At 51.4% G+C, this 24,682-nt stretch overlaps 1 long non-coding RNA gene across 1 annotated transcript; it reads right to left on the minus strand.

The window, feature by feature from the left end:
* Window positions 1–11,553: 11,553 nt before the first annotated feature.
* LOC142289705 (uncharacterized) lies at window positions 11,554–12,171 on the minus strand. Its single transcript, XR_012750136.1, has 4 exons — window positions 12,087–12,171; window positions 11,891–11,975; window positions 11,713–11,806; window positions 11,554–11,628 (listed from the first exon to the last, which is right to left on the minus strand). It is a non-coding gene; the product is annotated as an uncharacterized LOC142289705 (long non-coding RNA).
* Between the last annotated feature and the right edge of the window lie 12,511 nt (window positions 12,172–24,682).

The following is a 24,682-nucleotide window of genomic DNA, read 5'->3' on the forward strand; positions in this document are numbered from 1 at the left end:
GAATGAGAGACAAACCTTTGCGTCTTTCTTATAAGCCAGTATGTCTCTTGTGGGCGATTTTGAATATGATTGGTATCTTGTTGTTGGTTGCAGTGCCTAGTTGTCGATCGCTTGTGTCTTTTGAGTCATTTTTTTTTAATTTTTATGTTTTTTAACATCATTTTTTCTGTTTTTTTTTCTTCACAGTTCATCCCCTTTTAATGCTGTAGTATCCCTGCCGGATTTTTGTATACCATATTTGGAGCCCTGTCTCTACTATGAATATGAATGAGAGTGGCTAGTGGCTGTAATATTGCCTGTTGGATCATTATTATGAATCTACTCATTATTCAACCTTTGCCAATATTAAAGGGGTGGTTCACCCATTTTTTTTATTTTCTGTATGAGCTATACTTACCTTTCTAGGCGTCTTCTCCATTGCCTTCTGTTTCCAGTTCTGGCACTGAGCGTCCTGCACGCTCAGTGCCAGTCACATGACCCCCTGGAGCTGTGGCCGCCGGCATCCTCTGACGTCCCGGCATTTCCGGGCTCTCAAACAAGACGGGTACGTCACAGGATGCCGGCGCCACTCAGATTGAGTGACAGGGCTGTGGGCGGTGACTACCGCACGTCACAGCCCAGCATCGAGGGGAGGATCCGGAGGACGTCACTGTGGAGCCGGAAGCGTCCTGCAGAGAGGCTGAGGCACGGGGCGCAGTGTGCAGTACAGGGGGGGGTCTTTAGCTGAATTCCCCCCTGCACGTAAGTATGTGCTCACACTGTCCACCCGCCCGCTCTGCTGCGATGTCAGGAGAGCGGCCGGTGTCGGGCAGTGTGATCATCTGCTCCTCCCAGCAGCAAGACACTGACAGGCATGTCACCGCTGTGCTCTGCCATCTGTCCTGCTGCATGGGACCAACTGTCTGCACTCTGTCACCTGCACCACAAGTCACAGAGTGGAGACAGTTGGTGACAGAGCACCTCTGCCCCCCCCCTGTTCTTTCCCCACTCTCTTCTCTCCCCCCACTCTTCTCCCCCTCCCCTCTTCCCCCTCTTCTCTGCCCCCCTCTTATCCCTCTCTCCCCTCCCCTCTCTTTTCCCCTCGCTCTTCCCCCCTCGCTCTCTTTTCCTCCCCCCTGCGCTCTCTTTTCCTCCCCCCTCGCTCTTTTTTCCTCACCCCTCGCTCTTTTCCTCCCCCCTCGCTCTCTTTTCCTCCCCCCTGCGCTCTCTTTTCCTCCCCCTGCGCTCTCTTTTCCTCCCCCCTGTGCTCTCTTTTCCTCCCCCCTCGCTCTCTTTTCCTCCCCCCTCGCTCTCTTCTCCCCCCCGCTCGCTCTCTTTTCCCCCCCGCTCGCTCTTTTTTCCCCCCCCGCTCGCTCTCTTTCCCCCCCCCCTGCGCTCTCTTTTCCTCCCCCCTGCGCTCTCTTTTCCTCCCCCCTGCGCTCTTTTCCTCCCCCCTGCGCTCTCTTTTCCTCCCCCCTGCGCTCTCTTTTCCTCCCCCGCTCTCTTTTTTTCCTCCCGCGCTCTGCTTCTTTTCCTCCCGCGCTCTCTTTTTTTCCTCCCGCGCTCTCTTTTTTTCCTCCCCCCTCGCTCTCTTTTCCTCCTCCCCCCTCGCTCTCTTTTCCTCCCCCCTCGCTCTCTTTTCCTCCCCCCTCGCTCTCTTTTCCTCCCCCTCGCTCTCTTTTCCTCCCCCCTCGCTCTCTTTTCCTCCCCCGCTCGCTCTCTTTTCCCCCCCCGCTCGCTCTCTTTTCCCCCCCGCTCGCTCTCTTCCCCCCCCCGCTCGCTCTCTTTTCCCCCCGCTCGCTCTCTTTTCCCCCCCCGCTCGCTCTCTTCCCCCCCGCTCGCTCTCTTCCCCCCCCCCGCTCGCTCTCTTCCCCCCCCCCCGCTCGCTCTCTTTCCCCCCCCGCTCGCTCTCTTCCCCCCCCGCTCGCTTTCTTTTCCTCCCCCCCCCTCGCTCGCTCTCTTTTCCCTCGCTCTCTCCTGGCATGGTCAGTACAGAAATCTCTCCATCGTGGAGGGGTGAGAGGGAGTAATAAACATGGAGTCCCTACTGTGTCTGTGTATTTATTTTTAATAAAGTATTTTTCTCTGTGTGGTCTTTTTTTTTAACCCTTTATTGGAGATTCTTAATGGCCAGGTCAACCTTGGCCTGACATTTAGAATCTCGGGCTTTATACCAGCGGGTAAAACATAGCTGGTATTAACCCCTTATTACCCAGCGTGCCACCTGCCACCAGGGCCACTGGAAGAGTTGGATACAGCGCCAGAAGATGGCGCTTCTATAAAAGCGCCATTTTCTGGGGCAGCTGTGGACTGCAATTCGCAGCGGGGGGCCCAGAAAGTTTGGGCACCCTTCACTGCGGATTCCAATCCCCAGCTGCCTAGTTGTACCTGGCTGGACTCAAAAATTCGGCGAAGCCTATGTCATTTTTTTTTTTAATTATTTCATGAAATTCATGAAATAAAAAAAAAAAAGGGCTTCTCTATATTTTTGGTTCCCAGCCGGGTACAACTAGGCAGCTGGGGGTTGGGGGCAGCCCGTGGCTGCCTGCTGTACCTGGCTAGCATACAAAAATATGGCGAAGCCCACGTCATTTTCTTAAAAACGTTTTCAGGGAAAAACCTTTATAAAAAAAAAAAAATGCTTCCCTGCATTTCTATTGCCAGTGAAAGTAACACCAAGCAGCGGGGGCTAGCAGCCAGTAGCTGCTTTGGTTACCCTTAGCAACAGAAAATGCAGCGGGAGCCCACAAACAATGTGATTTTTTTTATTTTTAATTATTTTTTTTTTAAAAAAAAACGGCATGGGCTTCGCCCATCGAGCACCAGAGCATTTTACTGCTCAATTCATCCCAAGTAATCAGATGACTCCAGTGTCGGCCGATTACTTGTTCTGTGTCCCCCTGCATCCATCGCAGCGTGTACGGGCTGTGAGGTCAGCGGAGTGGAGACAGTGACATGCTCTGCTCTGACACATAGTGTGCTGCATGTCACTATCTTTCTCCACTATGGCACTTGTAGTGCAGGTGACCGGATGCTGCATGGTCACGTTTTTGCCGCGATTTGGTGCCTTTTTTGCTGCGTTTTTGCTCACTGCGTTTTTAATCAGTGCACAATGCCATTAAAGATTGTTGATGAAAAAAATAAAAAAGGTCTGATGTCATTTCCTTATTCAAAATGTTCATTGTATGCAGGAGAGCAGACAGCAGCTGCAGAACTACAAGGCTCAGCATCCTCCATCCAGGACTGTATGCAGTTTTTTACCCAAAAAGAAAAAAAAAATGACGTGGGCTTCGCCATATTTTTGTATGCTAGCCGGGTACAGCAGGCAGGGTACGGGCTGCCCCCAACCCCCAGCTGCCTAGTTGTACTCGGCTGGGAACCAAAAATATAGAGAAGCCCTTTTTTTTTTTTTAATTATTTCATGAATTTCATGAAATATAGTTTAAAAAGAAAATGACGTGAGCTTCGCCTAATTTTGGTGTCCAGCCGGGTACAACTAGGCAGCTGGGGATTGGAATCCACAGTGAAGGGTGCCCATGCTTTCTGGGCACCCCCACTGCGAATTGCAGTCCGCAGCCACCCCAGAAAATGGCGCTTTCATAGAAGCGCCATCTTCTGGCGCTGTATCCAACTCTTCCAGCTGCCCTGATGCCGGGTGGCTAGCCGGGTAATAATGGAGTTAGGACTAGCTGTATATTATCAGCTAGCCCTAAGCCCGAAATTCATGGTGTCACGCCAATATTAGACATGGCCACCATGAATTTCTAGTAATGATAAAAAAAAAAAAAAACACAACACACAGAAAAATATTTTTATTAGAAATAAAACACAACACAATTAGTGACTCCATCTTTATTGAAATAAACCCCCCTCCGCAGTAATCCTGGGTCAGGGTCCCGCGCCGTCCAATCCGGATCCAATATCATCTGATCGGTTTGCTGGAAGGAAGGCAAAGCGATCAGATGATGTGTCAGGATAAAGGATGTGAATCACATCATACATCAGCTGATTGTATAAAAGCCGATTATACAATCAGCAGATGCATCAGTGCAAAAAAAAAAATAAAATAAATAAATACTCACGTCTGTGCTGATGACCGGCAGCTCCTGGAGCGGAGTCTGATCCTGGCCCATCACTGCAGGAGCTGCCGGTAATCAGCTGATGAAGTCCCCTGACGGCAGGATCAGCTGATAGCCGGCCGGGCAAGAAAAAGCCGGCGAGACTACGATCAGCTGATGCGTCAGGTGACTGCATCAGGTGATCCACGGCCAGGTCCTGCAAGCTTCGTGCATGCACCGGGGAGACTGCACACAGCCGAAGTGGCGGGACCGAGACAGGGGTGGAAGCAGGCATGGCACCCGGACCCTGCAGACAGGTGAGTATGACATACACACTCACATACACACTCACTCACACACTGTATATACACACACACACTGTATATACGCACACACACACTGTATATACACGCGCACACACTTTCTTCCCCTGGCTGTGCAGAGCTGCTGTATCTGTGATTTCTCTGAGTGCACATCCACTGGGAAGAGGCAGGGAGGAGGGTTTGGGTGGGAGCAGAGTGGGTGTATTAGACACAATGGGTGTGTTAGATAAGCCAGACACCGCCCTAGAGCCACAAAGAATTCTGGGACTTGTAGGAACTGAACACAGGAAGTCAGAGGAGAGATTAACCCCATCAGAGCTGGAGCCAGCAATGAGCATGTGCTGCTAGTGCACAATGAAAGGTAATTTTGCTGAAAAAACATAATAGATGTGTTGAGGGGCACATATTAGCAAGATTTATCAGAAAAAAAAAAATCAGTTTTGGTAACTGGACAACTTCTTTAAACTGCATTATGATATGACGTTTTTTACCTAATGTATATCTTAGCTATTGCTGTAGTTACTCAAATTTTGTACTTTTATCCAATATGTTGTTATGTACATTGCATAGTTTAGATATCTCTAGCCCGATTCTATATCAGATGTGCTGCTAAATAGGCTGTTATCTATCACTATATAATGCCTGTTTTCATGGCTATTTACTAAACGCTATCTGCCCTTACCGCTGCCAGGACCCAATATGGTTTCTTTGCGATCGCACTTCCTGGTTGCGGGATTGCGCATACGCGGTGGGTACGGCTCTCCTTCTGGCATCCCCTGGGTTAGTTGACGTCACTACAGGGAGTTTCCCTCACTCTGGTGACGCTGGAGTAGCCGCCCACACCGCTGCCTCGCTTCCCTGCCCCATGGAACCGCGACATGTGGTGCTGATTCCATGTTATTACGGCAGGTATATTAAGCTCACTTTCCTTCCTATTGTCCACGGTCCCCTGAAGAAGTTACCACACGAAACACGTGTTGGGACTATCCCCATGTGTGCCTGCATGCTCCTTTATGTTTAATCGGTAAGCTCCTTGCTATATGTGGGGGTTTTTTTGTGTGCTGTGCTCACTTGTTACTTATCTTCAGCTGGTACGCTGTCCGATGCAGCAGTATAACCCCCTTTGGGTTCTTACCTGGAGGTATTTATTTATTGTTGGTTCCAGCACTACCACATCAGGGATCATTTTTACAGCTACCTGTAACATTTTGTTGCATGCAGCCGCATGTGGGGAATTTTTTCCCCCCTGTTGTATCAGAAACCTTTTTGTACCTTTCTAGTACCTTGCTTGCCCTGTATCATTTTTGTCTGTTCAAATTAAAAATATGTATTTTTTACCTGCACTTCAGCGCGTATGAGAGTTTTTTGAACCTGACTATGGGGCTTGTGGTTACCCAGGCAAAACTAAAGACTTCTAATTCTTGTGTATCTGTATGCAGCAGAGCTGTGTCTGTATGTATGTATGTATGCAGCAGAGCAGTATGTGTGTGTCTGTATGTATGTATGCAGCAGCAGTGTGTGTGTGTCTGTCCGTATGTATGCAGCAGAGCAGTGTGTGTGTCTCTGTATGTATGCAGCAGAGCAGTGTGTGTGTCTGTATGCAGCAGAGCTGTGTGTGTCTGTCTGTAGGCATGAATGATGTGTATCTATGTATGTCAGTGTATATGACTGTATAGATTTGTCTGTTTATATGTATTTTGTGAGTTTGTCGTTAAATATGTATATGTACGTATCTGTGTATGTGTGTGTGTCTGCGTGTTTATGGGGCCCACTGGGACTCTTCCGCCCAGGGCCCACAAAAACCTGGAGCCGACCCTGCTGATAGGGAGTTTAGATTGTGAGCCCCTTTGGGGACAGCGATGATAATGTATGTAAAGTGCCATGGAATATGCTAGTTCTTATATAAACAATGCATAATAACAATAAATAAATAAATAAAAAGCTTTATTGATACAGTCATGTGCGCTTTACATGCGCAGAAGAACGCACTAAGAACGCATGTGCATATTTTAATTTGTTAACTTACCACATCTCATACAAATCTATGGAGCATAGAGTATTTTTTTTCTGCTGCAAAATCTGATCTCTTGACAGTAAAAAGCTGAGTATTTTTGCTGCTGTCCCAGGTGCGTCCCACCCCAGAAGCGGTCGGACCACTCGGATCCAGACGTTGCTGCTCGGGTGGCTCGAGGGTCTCCGGACCCGGGGGCTCGGGGTACAGGGGAATTTAGGTAGTTTGTGATGCCACCCGTGGTGTGCGGTAATAGGGAGTACCACCGCTGCCGTTCGGAGTACCTGAGATGATGGAGTGGGGCAGCCAGATGACGTTACCCTCCATGAGTAGGGGGAGGCCCCGGGACTCTGGATGGAGGAGCGGGGGAAAGGCTCGCTGATTGCAGAGGTTAATCAGGTACTCACTTAGAAGAAAGCAGACACTGACAACGTAGTAAACCAAGTCTCTGTATGCCACTGTTTTCCGGGGGAAGCTCATCCGGGTCCCGTCCCCTGTAGCACTGCCGGGTGGTCTGTGGCCTACCTCCTGGCACAATATTTTACAGTGTCCTTTGTGGCCCGTCAGCTAGGAGCTTTCCGGGCCCCAATCCCTGCTATGAGTAGCAAGAGGAGCTTGCTCTCAGGAGCTCATGCTTGGGATTTCAGTGGTCTGCTTTGTTTGGAAAGCCCTATCCCCCTCGTTGCGCTAGTGCCCCCGATTTCTTGGCTTTGTGGGAACAGCCCATATAGGCCCTGTCCTCCGCAGGTTAATTGCCAGGTTGCCTTAAGCTTCTCCCCGACCTAGGGTCCATGTACCCCGTCGTGCCTTCGTCCCAGCCCGGCTATTGAACTGTGGCTGCAGGCTATCCTCCAAGACTAGTCAAGCACTCAGTCACAATCTCCCGCGACCGGGTCTCCAACTCCTCCGGGTCCAGACCACCATCTGCGACCTACGGTGCTTCTCCTCTGGGAGCTCCAACTCCCAGCCTCCTCAAGCTCCTCACAGCTCGAGGGCTACCACTCAACTGACTTGTCACCTCTCACCTTCCTGCCTGACCAGTAGGTGGACGGCCTTATTCCAGCTTAGCAGCCCACTGGTGTGCCTGACAGGGTGTGGTGCAAGGTGTTACTAGGATTTGGGAATGCTAGTGGAGGCAGTACTGCAAGATGGGGACCCAGAACCATGAGGGTTGAGTCCTGCACTGGAGATAAAAGAACGTGCAGTACCCTGTGACAACCTGACTAGTCTAGGGGCGTCACATTCCCCCATGGTTAAACGTAGCTCGTCCCCGAGCTACAGGACATCCAGAGATTTATTTTGTTACTAGAAAAAGAAAAAGATAACAAGTTTAATAACAATTTCACTTCATTCGCAGGGGAGGCACATTACTTAAACATTACATTTTAAACTCTTAGGGGTACTTTGCACACTACGACATCGCAAGCCGATGGTAGCGATGCCAAGCACGATAGTCCCCGCCCCCATTGCAGCTGCAATATCTTGTGATAGCTGCCGTAGTGAACATTATCGCTACGGCAGCTTCACATGCACTTACCTGCCCTGCGACGTCGCTCTGGCCGGCGAACCGCCTCCTTCCTAAGGGGGCGGGTCGTGCGGCGTCACAGCGATGTCACACGGCAGGCGGCCAATAGAAGCAGGGGGGCGCAGATGAGCGGGACGTAAACATCCAGCCCGCCTCCTTCCTTCCTCATTGCAGCCGGGACGCAGGTAAGGCGATGTTCCTCACTCCTGTGGCTTCACACACAGCGATGTGTGCTGCCGCAGGAACGAGGAAGAACATCGTAACATCGGTCCTTCCGAAATTATGGAAATGACCGACGCTACACCGATCATACAATTTCGACGCTTTTGCGCTCCTTAATCGTAGTAAAAAGGATTCACAAACTCCGATGTCGACAGCGACGCCGGATGTGCGTCACTTTCGAATTGACAAATAACAACTTGGCATGGACCTTGATTGGTGCGAATAATATAAATTTTATTATACATGGGGTGAAAAAACACTAACATTTAAAATCATTTAAAAACAGACATACAAAATACTGTTTCCTGCATGGTTCAAACCTGGCACATGTTCAATAATTCAGGGAAAACATATACAATCCAAGATGAAGAATGGACTCTGTCCCCTAGGGAACTCTAAGTACTCTATATATGCATCCCATATACAATCAAGTGTGCCTGCATTGCACCTACTGGTTTTGAAAAGCCCGAAGACTACCACCAAGTAATATAAATCACAGCTGAAATAGCCAGAGGACACCTTTGCTCTATGTTATAATTATTACTCCTGTGCTCTGATAGGGCGAATGTTATATGGGGTTGATATATATATTGCCCCAGGAACACTGGAGGGTGATATTTTCCTGATGAAGCCAGCTTGACTGGCGCAACGCGTCGGGTCCTGTGCTGAGCTTCCTGCACCTTGCATTGCTGCCTGGGTAATCCTGTATAGTCGTTATTTAGACTTAAATCTGGCTATTTCAGCTGTGATTTATATTACTTGGTGGTAGTCTTCGGGCTTTTCAAAACCAGTAGGTGCAATACAGGCACACTTGATTGTATATGGGATGCATATATAGAGTACTTAGAGTTCCCTAGGGGACAGAGTTCATTCTTCACCTTGGATTGTATATGTTTTCCCTGAATTATTGAACATGTGCCAGGTTTGAACCATGCAGGAAACAGTATTTTGTATGTCTGTTTTTAAATGATTTTAAATGTGAGTGTTTTTTCACCCCATGTATAATAAAATTTATATTATTCGCACCAATCAAGGTCCATGCCAAGTTGTTATTTATCATCCTGAACCCTGGTGCCTTTTTGTATCAATTGTTGTTCCAATGTTTTGTTAGATACTTGGCACAGTGGTTTTCATATTATTCATTGGTGGTGCTAAGGCTCTCTTTTGGAGACTTTCGATTTGACCCCACCGACATTGCACCTGCGATGTTGTAGTGTGCAAAGTACTCCTTAGAGTTTTTATTGGTAGAATCCTGGGAACACTACCGGTTGTGACGGTAGTTGGTGCTCAGCCTACTCCACTGCACCACCTTCCTACGACATTCCATTCCCAATGTCCCTCTCCCTTCAACCCACCACCCAAACAACCTGAAGCCTGCCACTTCCAACTTGGTTCCGTGACAGGGTTGAAGTCCTGGAGGCATAAAAGACGACTCTTTTGGGCGCACTGGGCGCAACTATTTACAAGGAGCACAAGTTCGTGCTGGCCGCTGCCAGTCCCGCAGCCATGGTCCATATTTAACTTTAATTATTTAGTAGACAATCAGGTGACTTTACCGGATGATTAACATTTTCATTCAACATTAGCAACATCTTCAAAACTTTACTTATTACTTTTCAGGAAAATAATAAACTAAGAAAAACAATAAAAGAAAACACAGTATATACATTAAATAGCCTGGTACCGCTATCACTAGTATTGGTAATTCACAACAGAAGCTGGCATGACTCATCAATCATGACAAGCCTCTTCACATCCAAGGCATACCAGCCCCGCTCTCCACAATTCCGGGTATAAGACACCTTGTCCCCCAGCTCCAGATTTCGCCCAGGGAGACCTCTGTGGAGGTGTTTCTCCATATCTCTCCGAGAGACGAACACCCAATCTATGAGGCTGCTTCCATTATAAACCCCCATCCCTTGTCGGGGTCAAAGCACTTAACTAGGCCACGGTATCGTGGCCCTCTGACTCGGAAGGTGACATTCCTCAGATGTTCTTTTTTTTGTTTAGTGCGGGCAGCAATCTCCCGTCATCGCTGTTCTTTGGTACCAATTTCTTGTTGCAATTTTTGTAGTTGTTGCTCTCTTTCCCAGTAACGGGCATCAGCATCCTGCCTCGCCTGTCTCACCGGCATCGGTTGCAAGCGGACTCCTGCAGTGCCAGCAGCCGCTGGGATGCCAAGCGGCGGCGGAGCTGGCATCTCCACAGGCTCCGCCTCCGCCATGGTGAGTAAAAGAACCAGCTGTTCCGCAGCCGGGGATGCAGAGTACGGGTGCTCTGTAACATGGTACGGGCCCGGTGATGCGGCCGGGTCTGGTCGGGCCATTGCTGGGGTGACCGCTGTCGTGGCCTGGTCAGGTGGTAGGGTCAGGGGCTCTGCAGCCTCATTCTTACAAATTGGGACTGGAGGTTCCGCTGCCAGTGTTGGGGATTGAAGCTCGGCATTCGCCGAAGGTGAGGGTGATGGTGGCTGCATGCTTGCGGCAGCGGGGGCAGACCGGATCCCACAGCCGAATGTGCCAGGTCAACCGGGACTGGGTAGCTGCTTAGCCACTCCTCACGTAGGACTTCGATCTATCGGGCTCGCACCGCCATTGCCAGGCTCCTCATCTCTTCCCTGCAGTGATTTAGGATATAGAGGCATTGTGTCCACATCCTCCTGCAGAGATGCTCAGTCTCCTGCTCTATCCAAATGAGGTAAGATAAACCTGGCTCACTCGGTAAGTGGGTGCTTGGAGAAAAATGAAGTATTAACTATAGAACAAAGCTCCGGCACACTCAAAAAAATAGAAGATCATTATTTTGAAGTATTTTTGTTTTTATTTAATTTGTGGATAGGAAAGTCCAACGGTTTGACCCTGATTCAGGTCTTTATCAAGGACATTCTGATAAAAAATAATAACAGAAAAGGAAAACATTAGTTTAGACAGTGTACATAAAAGATATGTTCACACAATCAATATTTCACACATGATATGTTCACACAATCAATATTTTACACATAATATATGCATCCAGGGAGATGTTATATGTACCATAAATAGGGGTCACAAATAAATACATGTTCAATATGAGAACTGAGATATCATAGTGTTTCCAATCTCAATACATCAATATGCATTTCAAACAAAGGAAAAACAGAAAATGACACACAACATCGAAAGAGACACACAAAATTGAGAAAAGGGAAGGATACTGTAACTCAACCCACCTAAAACACAGTCAATAATTGAAGGTTGCTAGGCAACGGTTGTTGCATCAGATAAGGTAGTTTATAAGGTGGTATACCTGAGATAAATAGAATAACATGAGAATACAAAAAAAACAAAAAGAAATCAACATAAACAAGACATGGGAAATCAGTCTAGGTCCACTAAGGGGTACAGGGACCAGGAAAGAGGAACCAAGAAGCTTCCAGGGCATAGGATAAATATCTACCTTGTAATATTGTATATCGGGAATTGGGACACAAAGGTCCAAAAGAAGAACTGATATATTGGCTCTTTATATCTAGACAAAAAAATGCATAATTGGATCATTAGTATTAGTAAATGTACAATAAAATGATCATAACTTCCTGTATGATTCTAATACCTTATGTCAAGAATTAGGATGAACATCCAGGAAAAGGAAAATAGGTGAAAGCGCTGTATGAGCATCTTAACCACTCCCCAGGCTCCTCAAGAATCTATAGGAACAGATTAATGATTCATGTTATGAAGGGCGCATAAAAAGGAGTGCAACATTAGAGTGGTGTGACAGGTGAACTTACTTAGGTCTAAGTGATGAGTAAGTTGAAGGTACTCTGGCTGCAGAAATATCTTATGATTATGCGAAAGTGCGGCTACATGTTCAGCCTGAGGATCATAATAAGATACAATTGACTTCAATGGGAAATACAGATAGTAATATTACTAGGGCAAAATGCTATAAGCCCCTGGAGATGACCGCAGGTATTTATCCTATACCCTGGAAGCATCTTGGTTCCTCTTTCCTGGTCCCTGTACCCCCTAGTGGACCTAGACTGATTTCCCATGTCTTGTTTATGTTGATTTCTTTTTGTTTTTTTTGTATTCTCATGTTATTCTATTTATCTCAGGTATACCACCTTATAAACTACCTTATCTGATGCAACAACCGTTGCCTAGCAACCTTCAATTATTGACTGTGTTTTAGGTGGGTTGAGTTACAGTATCCTTCCCTTTTCTCAATTTTGTGTGTCTCTTTCGATGTTGTGTGTCATTTTCTGTTTTTCCTTTGTTTGAAATGCATATTGATGTATTGAGATTGGAAACACTATGATATCTCAGTTCTTACATTGAACATGTATTTCATTTGTGACCCCTATTTATGCTACATATAACATCTGCCTGGAAGCATATATTATGTGTAAAATATTGATTGTGTGAACATATCATGTGTGAAATATTGATTGTGTGAACATATCTTTTATGTACACTGTCTAAAATAATGTTTTCCTTTTCTGTTATTATTTTTTATCAGAATGTCCTTGATAAAGACCTGAATCAGGGTCGAAACGTTGGACTTTTCTATGCACAAATTAAATAAAAACAAAAATACTTCAAAATTACAATCTTCTTCTATTTTTTGGAGTGTGCCGGAGCTTTGTTCTATAGTTCCTGCTCTATCCAGGCCACAGTCCCAGGAGCAGCGCGCTCCGGTGATCAGTCTCGTGCTGTCGCCATCTTGCCTCTGCGGTGCCCATCAACTTATGGCAGAGTCCTGGCTGTCCCTGCTTCAATTCCGCTGCTACATGCCGTCATGCCCTCTCGGTTTTCGCCAGCCACTCACTTTCGTGCTGGGGCACTCTGGAAACTTCCGGTTCCAGCCACACTCTTAGGACGAAGGGCGGGGCTTCAACTTCGAACGCTTTTGGCCTGGAAGATGGCGTTTTGGCACCAAAGAGGACGGAAAACGGCGGGAACGGGATTTTGACACCGCAGCCTCACTTTTAAAGGCGCACGTCACCCAGGTTAGTGGGTCCTGTCCGGATCCTGTTCGTGACGCCAGAAAGTTGTCCCGGGCATGTCCCATCCCAGAAGCGGTCGGACTGCTCGGGGGCTAGGGGTCGCGCCGGTACGTAATAGGGGGTTATATACAGGGGAATTTAGGTAGTTTGTGTCGCCACCCGTGGTGTGCGGTAATAGGGAGTACGGCCGCTGCCGTTGGGAGTACCCGGGGTGATGGAGTGGGTCAGCCAGATGACGTTAACCTCCACGGGTAGGGGGAGGCCCCGGGACTCTGCATGGTGGAGCGGGGTGCAGGGGGAGCACAGGCTCGCTGGTTACAGAGGTTAATCAGGTCCCGTCCCCTGCAGCACTGCCGGGTGGTCCGTGGCCTACCTCCTGGCACAGTATTTTACAGTGTCTTTTGTGGCCCGTCAGCTTGGAGCTTTCCGGGCCCCGCTCCCTGCTATGAGTAGCAAGAGCAACTTGCTCTCAGGAGCTCACGCTTGGGATTTCAGTGGGCTGCTTTACTTGGAAAGCCCTATGCCCCTCATTGCGTTAGTGCCCCCGATCTCTGAGCTTCGTGGGAACAGTCCATATAGGCCCTGTGCTCCGCAGGTTAATTGCCGGGTTGCCTGAAGCTTCTCCCCAACCTAGCATCCGTGTACCCCGTCGTGCCTTCGGTCCCAGCCCGGCTATTGAACTGTGGCTGCTGGCTATCCTCCAAGACTAGCCAAGCACCCAGTCACAATCTCCCGCAACCGGGTCTCTGACTCCTCCGAGTCCAGACCACTGTCTGCGACCTAGGCTGCTTCTCCTCTGGGAGCTCCAACTCCAAGCCTCTTCGAGCTCCTCACAGCTCGAGGGCTACCACTCAACTGACTTGTCACCTCCCACCTCCCTGCCTGACCCCTAGGTGGGGCGTCACACTGCATTTCTGCTGCGTTTGTATTCTTCAATTTTTGTGTGTCATTTGTCTACAGTACATACTTAAATAAAGTTAGTTTCTTTCACCAAAAACACAACAAAAAATGCACCAAAAAACACACTACTTTGTTTTTTCACTCTCATTGCTTTCAAAGGAGAAAAAAGCAGCAAAAACACTGAAAAAATTGACATGCTGCTTCTTTAAAAAATGCAGCAGTTTTCCATTTTAGTCAGGAAAAAAAGCAATTGTGTTTCTGTATTCAAGAAATTTCTGTAATCTCATAGGTTTTGCTGGTACTGTAAAAAACAGCTTTTAATTAGCCTGGATTTGCATAAAAACAATGAAAAAAATCCAAAAAACCACAACAAAAATGCACTCTTATGATGACTTGTCACAAACCACCGGGGGGGTCACTCAGAAATCCCCCGCGCTGGCTACCAGTACGTCACAATCGGGGGGTAACAAGTGGGGGTCACCCCTCCTTTATACCTCCCGACCGACAGACAGAGCACGTGACGCGCTCTCTAGCGCCCCTCTTATAGTCAGGCCAATTATGGAATTGCCCAACAATAAGCAAGGAGGCCGCTATACTACTTATGCCGATTATTGAAGGGTCCCCGGTGAGAGTAGGGTATATATTCCCCCGACCTCCGCGGGCGGAATATATAAAACCTCCCCGAATCTCACTGGCCTCCCCACAATAATCCTTGGCACAACTCGCTGCCACCAACCGCTTCACGGTAACTATTAGCCGAACACACAGACGTGGGATTCAAGATCGAGATAACAGAACAGCCCAAGATTAATTATATAATTTAATCAGCCTAAAGCCACACTAGAAACTACAATATATACAATAGGGAATCTACAGAATATACATATGTCAGAGTACAGTTACAGATAAAGCATGGTTTACAAACAGGCATACACAGTTCCCGCAGTTACCTTGTGCGTCTGGCCACAGGGGGGCGCTGTAGGCCAGGTTTCCAGGAACTCCCACAGATGTTTCCTACACGTGACCCCCAGCGAAAGAACCCTGGAAAATGGCCGAAGTAGGGTTATCAACCTGGGCAAATCCAGGTCCCCTCCTACCTTAGTGACCTCAGAGGGAGCACTGCTCCACCCCTGGCTGGAGTTATGGACAATCCACAACATGGAATATGGGCCATAACTTTGCCTGGGAGCGTCGTAGGCGGACGCCAATGCTCTCATTGTGACAGTTATGAATTTAGCTACAGAATGAGAGGACTCATGACTCGTCTACTAGTTCCACATTGGCTGATATCACGCCTGGGGTATTTCCCAAGCTCCCGCTCCCATAAAAAGGGTGTGCCAGCATCGTCCGCATGCGGAGACACCATTTTTATGGTTGCCATATTTATCGGAAATATGGCTTGCGAGATATGAACCATTTTTTACTGGAGTCGTCCTGTCTGGATACTTCCAAGCTTGCTAATTAGATAGCAGCTCCTACCACAGGGTCACGGCACGGAGTCCTCCTGTGTCCATTGTTCCCACATCATCTCATCTCCATATCACAGGAGATGGCCATGGAGGTGTAACACCTTCACAGATGCTGGACATTGAGAACAAGAAGGGAGGGGGGCACTGCCAGGGAGTGATGAGCGATTATGACTGGAAGTCATAATTCATCTTCATATCCCGGGATTTGCCTCACACCTCCCCCCTTTTGAGGGCGCTAGGGGGCAGCACACTCCGGTGTTCCCCCGTGCGCCCGTCCGCGACCTCTCCTTGTCGGGACAGCCCGTCTGCGTTACCGTGGCCACGGCCCCTTTTGTGGCGAATGGTGAAGTTGTATTGCTGGAGCGCAAGGCTCCATCGCAACAATCGCCCATTCGTCCCAGAGACGGTGTGCAACCAGCTGAGGGGATTGTGGTCCGTCTCCACGATGAAGTGGCGCCCATATAGATAGGGTTGCAGACGCTGCAGGGCCCACACTATGGCCAGGCACTCCTTCTCCATCGTGGAATAGGCCACTTCCCTTGGTAACAGCTTCCTGCTCAGGTACAAGACTGGGTGCTCTTGGCTCGCAGAGTCCACCTGGCTGAGCACCGCACCGAGGCCGAAGTCACTGGCGTCGGTCTGTACTACAAACGGCCGCGTGAAGTCGGCTGCCTGTAGCACGGGCGGGCTGGACAGGGCGTCCTTTAGGGCCTGGAAGGCTGTCTCGCAGTCCATTGTCCAATCGACTGCAGAGGGCAGCTTCTTCTTGGTGAGGTCCGTCAAGGGCTTTGCCAGGCTACTATAGCGTGGAACAAACCTCCTATAGTACCCGGCGGTCCCCAAGAAGGACATCACCTGCTTCTTGGTCCTGGGGGTGGGCCAGGATGCGATGGCCTCCACTTTCTCAGGCTCGGGCTTCAGTGTTCTCCCGCCTACCCGGTGACCGAGGTACTGGACCTCGCTCATGGCCAGCTGACACTTTCCCGGCTTGATGGTCAAACCTGCCCGGTGGATCCGCCTGAGCACCTGTGCTAGATGCTCTAGGTGGTCCTCCCAGGTGGGACTGAAGACGGCAATGTCATCCAGGTACGCGGCCGCGTACCCTTCAAGTCCCTTGAGCAGGGTGTTGACCATCCGCTGGAAAGTGGCAGGGGCATTCCTCATCCCGAATGGCATCACCGTGGACTCGTATAGTCCAAATGGGGTAATAAAGGCAGAGCGTTCCCTGGCCTTGCGAGTCAGGGGGATCTGCCAATATCCCCGGCTCAGGTCCATGATGGTCAGGTACTGAGCCCCGGCCAACTGATCGAGCAGGTCATCGATGCGTGGCATTGGGTACGCATCGGCGACCGTGACAGCATTGAGCCCCCTGTAGTCCACGCAGAACCGAGTGGTTCGGTCCTTCTTAGGGACGAGGACTACAGGCGAGGCCCAAGCGCTGTTGGATGCCTGGATCACCCCCAGCTTCAGCATCTCGTCAATCTCCTGGCGCATGTGTTGCTGCACCTCCAGGGAGACCCGATATGCTGAACGCCGGATCGGGGGATGATCCCCAGTGTCCACGTGATGGACAGCCAAGTCAGTCCTTCCGGGCTGGTTGGTAAACAACCCCCGGAAAGGGAGTAGGGTGGCCCACAGCTGGGACCGTTGGTCCTCCAAGAGCTGGTGGCCAACCTCCACATCCTCAATGGATCCGCCTGCCCTAACCTGGGCTAGCATATCCAAGAGGGTTTCCGCTTCTCCCTCCTCGGGCAGGTTGCACACGGGGAGCGCACATGCCTCCCGCTCATGATGTGCCTTCATCATGTTCACATGGACGGGCTTCCGCCTTCCACGGGCAGGGTCCAGGGTGACCAGGTACGTCACAGGGTTGAGCTGCTGGTACACGAGGTATGGGCCTTCCCAGGCTGCCTGAAGCTTGTCCTGTGGTACGGGGACCAGTACCCACACCTTTTGACCCACTTGGTAGGTCCTCTCACAAGCGTTCTGGTCGTACCAACGCTTCTGATCGGCCTGGGCTTGAGCCATATTGTCGTGTACCAGTTGCGTCAAGGCCTGCATTTTGTCCCGGAAGCGCATGACATACTCGATAACCGACACTCCAGGGGTGGCCAAATCCCCTTCCCAACCCTCTTTCACCAGAGCCAGGGGGCCCCGCACACGTCGCCCGTACAGGAGCTCAAACGGTGAGAATCCTGTTGAGGCCTGTGGAACCTCCCGGTAAGCAAATAACAGGTGTGGGAGATACCGCTCCCAGTCACGCCCATGGGAGTCGACCAACATCTTAAGCATCTGCTTTAAGGTGCCATTGAACCGCTCGCACAGGCCATTAGTCTGTGGATGGTACGGGCTGGCCACCAGATGTCGCACCTGGACTTGCTTACAGAGGGCCTCCATCAGCTGGGACATGAATTGGGTCCCCCGGTCAGTGAGCATTTCCTGGGGAAAACCCACTCGGGAGAAAATCTCCAGCAATGCGGTGGCCACCTTGTCAGCCCGAATGGACGACAAGGCCACTGCTTCTGGGTACCGGGTGGCATAGTCCACTACCGTCAGTATGAAGCGTTTCCCGGAGCTGCTGGGGATGGCCAGCGGGCCGACCAGATCCACAGCCACCCTCCTGAAAGGCTCATCGATGATGGGCAGAGATACCAGTGGGGCTTTGGGGCGTGGCCCCGCCTTCCCCACTCTCTGACAGGTTTCACACGAACGGCAGTAGGCAGCCACATCGGCCCCCATTTTTGGCCAGTAGAAATGCTGGTTTAACCTGGCCTTGGTCTTAGCGATCCCTAGGTGTCCGGCCATCGGAATCTCATGTGCGATCCGCAACAACTCCGTCCGGAACGGATAGGGTACCACCAACTGTCGGTCCCTGGGCCACGCCTCCGGTGAACCCTGCTGGACCGTGACCCGGTACAGCCGTCCTTGGTCCCAGACCACTCGCTCCGGGTCCGAGTCCGAGGGAGGCTGTGCCGCCTGCTCCTTAAGAGCTTTCAGGCTGTCGTCAGCTTCTAACGCTGCCTGAAACCCCTGACTAGATGTGGCCAGAATCGACGAGACTGTCACATCTTCGGTCAGTACCCCGGGACCTGTGTCCTGGCCTCCGCCTGACTCGGCTGCCACTTGGTCAGAAGGGGAAGAGCTATCGGACCTCCGGGAGGCCCCTGGGCTTCCAGCACTCCCACTGCGGGTGACAGCGGCCACAGCCGCTGCGACCGTGGGTCGTGCCTGCTCCTCCTCCGTTCCTGACCAAGTCGCCGGTTCAGGCAGACCTACCTGGCTTCCTGACACCCCGGTTGTGGGGGAACCATGCACCGAGATCTTACCTGGGAGCACTTCCGCTCCTGGACCGGCCCCAATCTCACCTGCCTGTTCCCCTCCTGCAGCAACAGAACCCCGCTGTGAAATCTCTGGGGACCCCACATTTGCTGTGGTAGCCCCCACCCCACACACTGGTCCTCCCCCTGCAGCACCCTGCTCTCTGCTTATCCCTGCAGAGGGCAACAGATCCCAGCTCACTGGCTGGTTACTTGTAGAGGCATTGTCACACCTTTCTCTGACCCCCTCCCCTGTCACAGCTGCAGCTGAGTGTGTGTCTATGGTGTCTATGCAAGCAGAAATATCAGAGTTCACTCCCTCCTCCCTTACATCATTCATAGATAACACATTAACATTGTTAGGAGTCATGTCAGTACGGGCTGAAGGTTCAGCCCTTGGGGGGGGCCCAAACTGGGAGGTTATCTGCCCCAAATCTGTCCCAAGTAGCACGTTTGCAGGGATCCGATCAGTTACCCCCACCTCCCTCACCCCTCGCCCTGCGCCCCAGTCCACATAAATGTCAGCAACAGGCAGCGCCGGGTCAATGCCTCCAATCCCGGAGACAGCGAGGGTTTTTCCCGGGATCAAGTCTTGGGGGGACACCATCTCAGGCCGCACCAGAGTCACCTCCGAGGCGCTGTCTCGCAGTCCTATGGTCACAGACCGGCCGACGGTGACAGGTTGGAAGCTGTCCAGGGACCTACCACCACCCCCACCCACACAATACACCTTGGGCGGCCCTTGGGACGGGGACGGAGCCGGGGCCTTGGGACGCTGAGGGCACATGGCCTTGAAGTGTCCAGGTAGGTTGCACTGGTGGCACCGTCTTGGTTCTGCCACGGGCCTGGAGAGGGGAGTTGAGGTGGACACCCCCTGCAGTCTAGGGGCAGGTGGGGCAGTCGCAGAGTTCATCTTACCCCCTCTCCAGGTGCTGCTGGTGGCTGCTCTCCTGGCCTCAGGAGCCCGATTGTTGGTGTAGTCATCGGCCAGGGCAGCTGTAGCCGTGGACCCCTTTGGCTTCTGGTCTCGGATGAACTGGCGGAGATCCTCAGGGCAGTTCCACAAGAGTTGCTCCGTGATGAACAAGTCCAGGATCTCCGGTCCGGTGGAAAGCTGCAGGCCTTGGGTCCAGTGGTCGGCAGCTCGGGCAAGTGCCCGCCGGTGGTCAGCCCAGGAGTCCTTTGGTCCCTTTTGCAGGGTCCGGAACTTCTTGCGGTAGGACTCTGGAGTGAGGTTGTACTGTTGGATCAGGGCCCGCTTGATGGTGTCGTAGCCCTGATCTGCCTCAGCAGGCAAGTCCCCAAGGATATCCAGGGCCTTACCCCTTAGACGGGGGGGTCAGGTATTTGGCCCACTGATCCTTGTCCAGATGGTGCTGCAAGCAAGTCCGTTCAAAAGCAGTCAGGAAAGAGTCCAAGTCTCCATCCTTCTCCAGCACTGGGAAGTCCTCAACACGGACCTTTGGAAGTTTGGTGTTTTGAAGGTCACATGTGGCTGATGAGGGCCGGAGCTGAGCTAGCTGCAGCTGGTAGTCACGGTCTGCCTGTCGCTCTCGCTCTCGCTCTTCACGCGCTGCCTGCCGCTCCGCAGCCTCACGCGCTGCTTGCCGTTCCGCAGCCTCAGCGTCACGCGCTGCTTGCCGCTCCGCAGCCTCAGCGTCACGCGCTGCCTGTCGCCCACGCTCGGCCATGAGTATCTCGTAGGTATCCCGGTCTCCAGCCATAAGCCTGGCCAAGGCAGCTTGAAGGAGGGCCTCTGCACCTCTCAGGCCGGAGGGATTGGCAAGTGGTGATCTGCGGCACGCTGCAGAGCCAGGTGATTCACTGTCCATTTCAGAGCGGAGGGCTGGCATCTGGCTCGTTGAGGACCCTTGGGCGAGCTCCTCCTCATTTTGTCCAGCAGTGCCAGGTTGTGCGATGTCCTCTGCAGAGCTGTTCTCTGGCGTCTGGCTCCTGGAGGACTCGTGGACAACCTCCTCATCGTCTCTGGCCTTAGCATCGGCCATTCCTTTGGCTTTGCTCCTGGTGCTCTCAGCCATTCTTGCAGACTTTTGGTCACTGACACAGAACTGACACCTGATGCCTCCACACACCTTACAGTATCTGCACTCTGACACTCTAGTGTTGAGCTAGTCTGAAGACCCCAGCAGCCACAGCTGCTGCAGGCAGTCTTTAGTGTCTGGGAGTATGGGTCTCACACTCACACACACTATTATCTCGATCCCACTGCTGCCACCAATATGTCACAAACCACCGGGGGGGTCACTCAGAAATCCCCCGCGCTGGCTACCAGTACGTCACAATCGGGGGGTAACAAGTGGGGGTCACCCCTCCTTTATACCTCCCGACCGACAGACAGAGCACGTGACGCGCTCTCTAGCGCCCCTCTTATAGTCAGGCCAATTATGGAATTGCCCAACAATAAGCAAGGAGGCCGCTATACTACTTATGCCGATTATTGAAGGGTCCCCGGTGAGAGTAGGGTATATATTCCCCCGACCTCCGCGGGCGGAATATATAAAACCTCCCCGAATCTCACTGGCCTCCCCACAATAATCCTTGGCACAACTCGCTGCCACCAACCGCTTCACGGTAACTATTAGCCGAACACACAGACGTGGGATTCAAGATCGAGATAACAGAACAGCCCAAGATTAATTATATAATTTAATCAGCCTAAAGCCACACTAGAAACTACAATATATACAATAGGGAATCTACAGAATATACATATGTCAGAGTACAGTTACAGATAAAGCATGGTTTACAAACAGGCATACACAGTTCCCGCAGTTACCTTGTGCGTCTGGCCACAGGGGGGCGCTGTAGGCCAGGTTTCCAGGAACTCCCACAGATGTTTCCTACACGTGACCCCCAGCGAAAGAACCCTGGAAAATGGCCGAAGTAGGGTTATCAACCTGGGCAAATCCAGGTCCCCTCCTACCTTAGTGACCTCAGAGGGAGCACTGCTCCACCCCTGGCTGGAGTTATGGACAATCCACAACATGGAATATGGGCCATAACTTTGCCTGGGAGCGTCGTAGGCGGACGCCAATGCTCTCATTGTGACAGTTATGAATTTAGCTACAGAATGAGAGGACTCATGACTCGTCTACTAGTTCCACATTGGCTGATATCACGCCTGGGGTATTTCCCAAGCTCCCGCTCCCATAAAAAGGGTGTGCCAGCATCGTCCGCATGCGGAGACACCATTTTTATGGTTGCCATATTTATCGGAAATATGGCTTGCGAGATATGAACCATTTTTTACTGGAGTCGTCCTGTCTGGATACTTCCAAGCTTGCTAATTAGATAGCAGCTCCTACCACAGGGTCACGGCAGGGAGTCCTCCTGTGTCCATTGTTCCCACATCATCTCATCTCCATATCACAGGAGATGGCCATGGAGGTGTAACACCTTCACAGATGCTGGACATTGAGAACAAGAAGGGAGGGGGGCACTGCCAGGGAGTGATGAGCGATTATGACTGGAAGTCATAATTCATCTTCATATCCCGGGATTTGCCTCACATGACTGATTAAAAATAAAGGACAGTTGTCACGAGATTTCTATGGCTGAGAGGCTGCACCATGGAGCAAGGACTAAGGGGTACTTTGCACACTACGACATCGCAGGTGCGATGTCGGTGGGGTCATGTCGAAAGTGACGCACTTCCTGCGTCGCTCTCGTCATCGTAGTGTTTAAATCTTAGATGATCCGATTAACGAGCGCAAAATCGTCATAATCGTATCATCGGTGTAGCGTTGGCGAATTCCATAATTACGCTGACTTGACGGTCCGATGTTGTTCCTCGCTCCTGCGGCAGCACACATCGCTGCGTGTGAAGTCGCAGGAGCGAGGAACACCACCTTACCTGCGTCCCGGCTGCAATGCGAAGGAAGGAGGTGGGCGTGATGTTTACATCCGCTCATCTCCGCCCCTCCGCTCCTATTGGCCGCCTGCCATGTGACGTCGCAGTGACGCCGCACGACCCACCCCCTTAAAAAGGAGGCGGTTCGCCGGCCAGAGCGACGTCGCACGACAGGTGAGTGTATGTGAAGCAGCCGTAGCGATAATATTCGCTACGGCAGCTATCACAATGATATCGCAGCTGCAACGGGGACGGGGACTATCGCGTTCGGCATCGCAGCATCGGCTTGCGATGTCGTAGTGTGCAAAGTACCCTTAAGGGTGAGTCATGTGGTTTTTTTGGCAGGGAGCAGGGCCGGCGTCAACAGTCAGCACACCTGTGCAACTGCTGGGGCCCTGGACCCCTGGGGGCCCACTTGTCGTTGGCAGGGGCAGTTATGTATGCTGCGGCCCAAGGCGAGTTCCGGGGACCGCAATGCTCAGGCGGCAGCCGCACTTTCCTGTACGCAACGTGGCACTGCTGATCGTTGTGTGCAGGGACACTGAAGTTCATCTGTGGGCGGAGCTAGCAAACAGTGTGCTGAACTCCTGTCCCACAGATGAAGAGAAAGTACCTGGAAGGAACCCATACACTCTAGCATGTATCCTTCCGGGACCTGACTGCAGCCCATACGTTCTAGGCCTGTGCTAGCATGCTCAGGGCTTACCTTGTCGGCGGGGTAAGCAGCGCGCTGTGCTCCTGTCACAGAAGAAGAGGTGCAGCAGATTTAACAGCCTCCCTGCTGTACATGCCTCCCAGACCTGTGCTGTGTGACTCCTCATTCCCCCAGTACTGTGAGTCTGCAACTCATCACTGCACCCCCGTCCAATGCTGTGTACCCCCTAAAACTGCATGTACCCTCTAGAACTGTGTGTACCCCATAGTGCTGTGTGCCCCAAATGCTGTGTGCCCCAAAATTCTGTGTAATCCCCACCACTGTCTGTGCTGCCTCCTAATGCTCTCCGTGCTGCCTCCTAGTGCTCTCTGTGCTGCCTCCTAGTTCTGTCCGTGCTGCCTCCTAGTTCTATCCGTTGTGACACCTAGTGCTCTCTGTGCTGCCTCCTAGTGCTCTCCGTGCTGCCTCCTAGTGCTCTCCGTGCCGCCTCCTAGTGCTCTCCATGCCGCCTCCTAGTGCTCTCTGTGCTGCCTCCTAGTGCTCTCCCTTCTGCCTCCTAGTGCTCTCCCTGCTGCTTCCTAGTGCTGTCCGTGCCACCGCCAGTGCTGTCTGTGCTGCTGCCAGTGCTGTCTGTGCCACCGCCAGTGCTGTCTGTGCCACCGCCAATGCTGTCCATGCCCGCCACTGCTGCCTGTGCTATCTGTGTCCCAGCATCTCCTGTGATGTATATACCCTCCTGTGATTTAAACACCCCCATTCTCTCCTGTGATGTACACGCCCCAGCTTCTCCTGTAATGTACACGCCCCAGCCTCTCCTGTGATGTACATACCCCAGCCTCTCCTGTGATGTACATGCCCCAGCCTCTCCTGTGATGTACACGCCCCAGCATCTCCTGTGATGTACACGCCCCAGCCTCTCCTGTGATGTACACGCCCCAGCCTCTCCTGTGATGTACACGCCCCAGCCTCTCCTGTGATGTACACGCCCCAGCCTCACGTGTGATGTACACGCCCCAGCCTCTCCTGGGATGTACACGTCCCAGCCTCTCCTGGGATGTACAGCCCCAGATTCTCCTGGGATGTACACATCCCAGCCTCTCCAGGGATGTATACGCCCCAGCCTCTCCTGGAATGTATATGCCCCAGCCTCTCCTGGAATGTATACGCCCCAGCCTCTTCTGGGATATATACACCCCAGTCTCTCCTGGGATTTATATGCCCCGACCACTCCTGTGATGTGTACTCCCAGTGTTTCCTATAATTTATATGCCCCAGTGTCTCCTGTGATGTATATGCCCCAGCGTCTCCTGTGATGTGTATGCCCCCATCCTCGACAGACTGAAATAAACCTGGCAAAGCAGT

Source organism: Anomaloglossus baeobatrachus, chromosome 2, assembly GCF_048569485.1.
Source record: "Anomaloglossus baeobatrachus isolate aAnoBae1 chromosome 2, aAnoBae1.hap1, whole genome shotgun sequence".
Lineage (NCBI taxonomy): Eukaryota > Metazoa > Chordata > Amphibia > Anura > Aromobatidae > Anomaloglossus > Anomaloglossus baeobatrachus.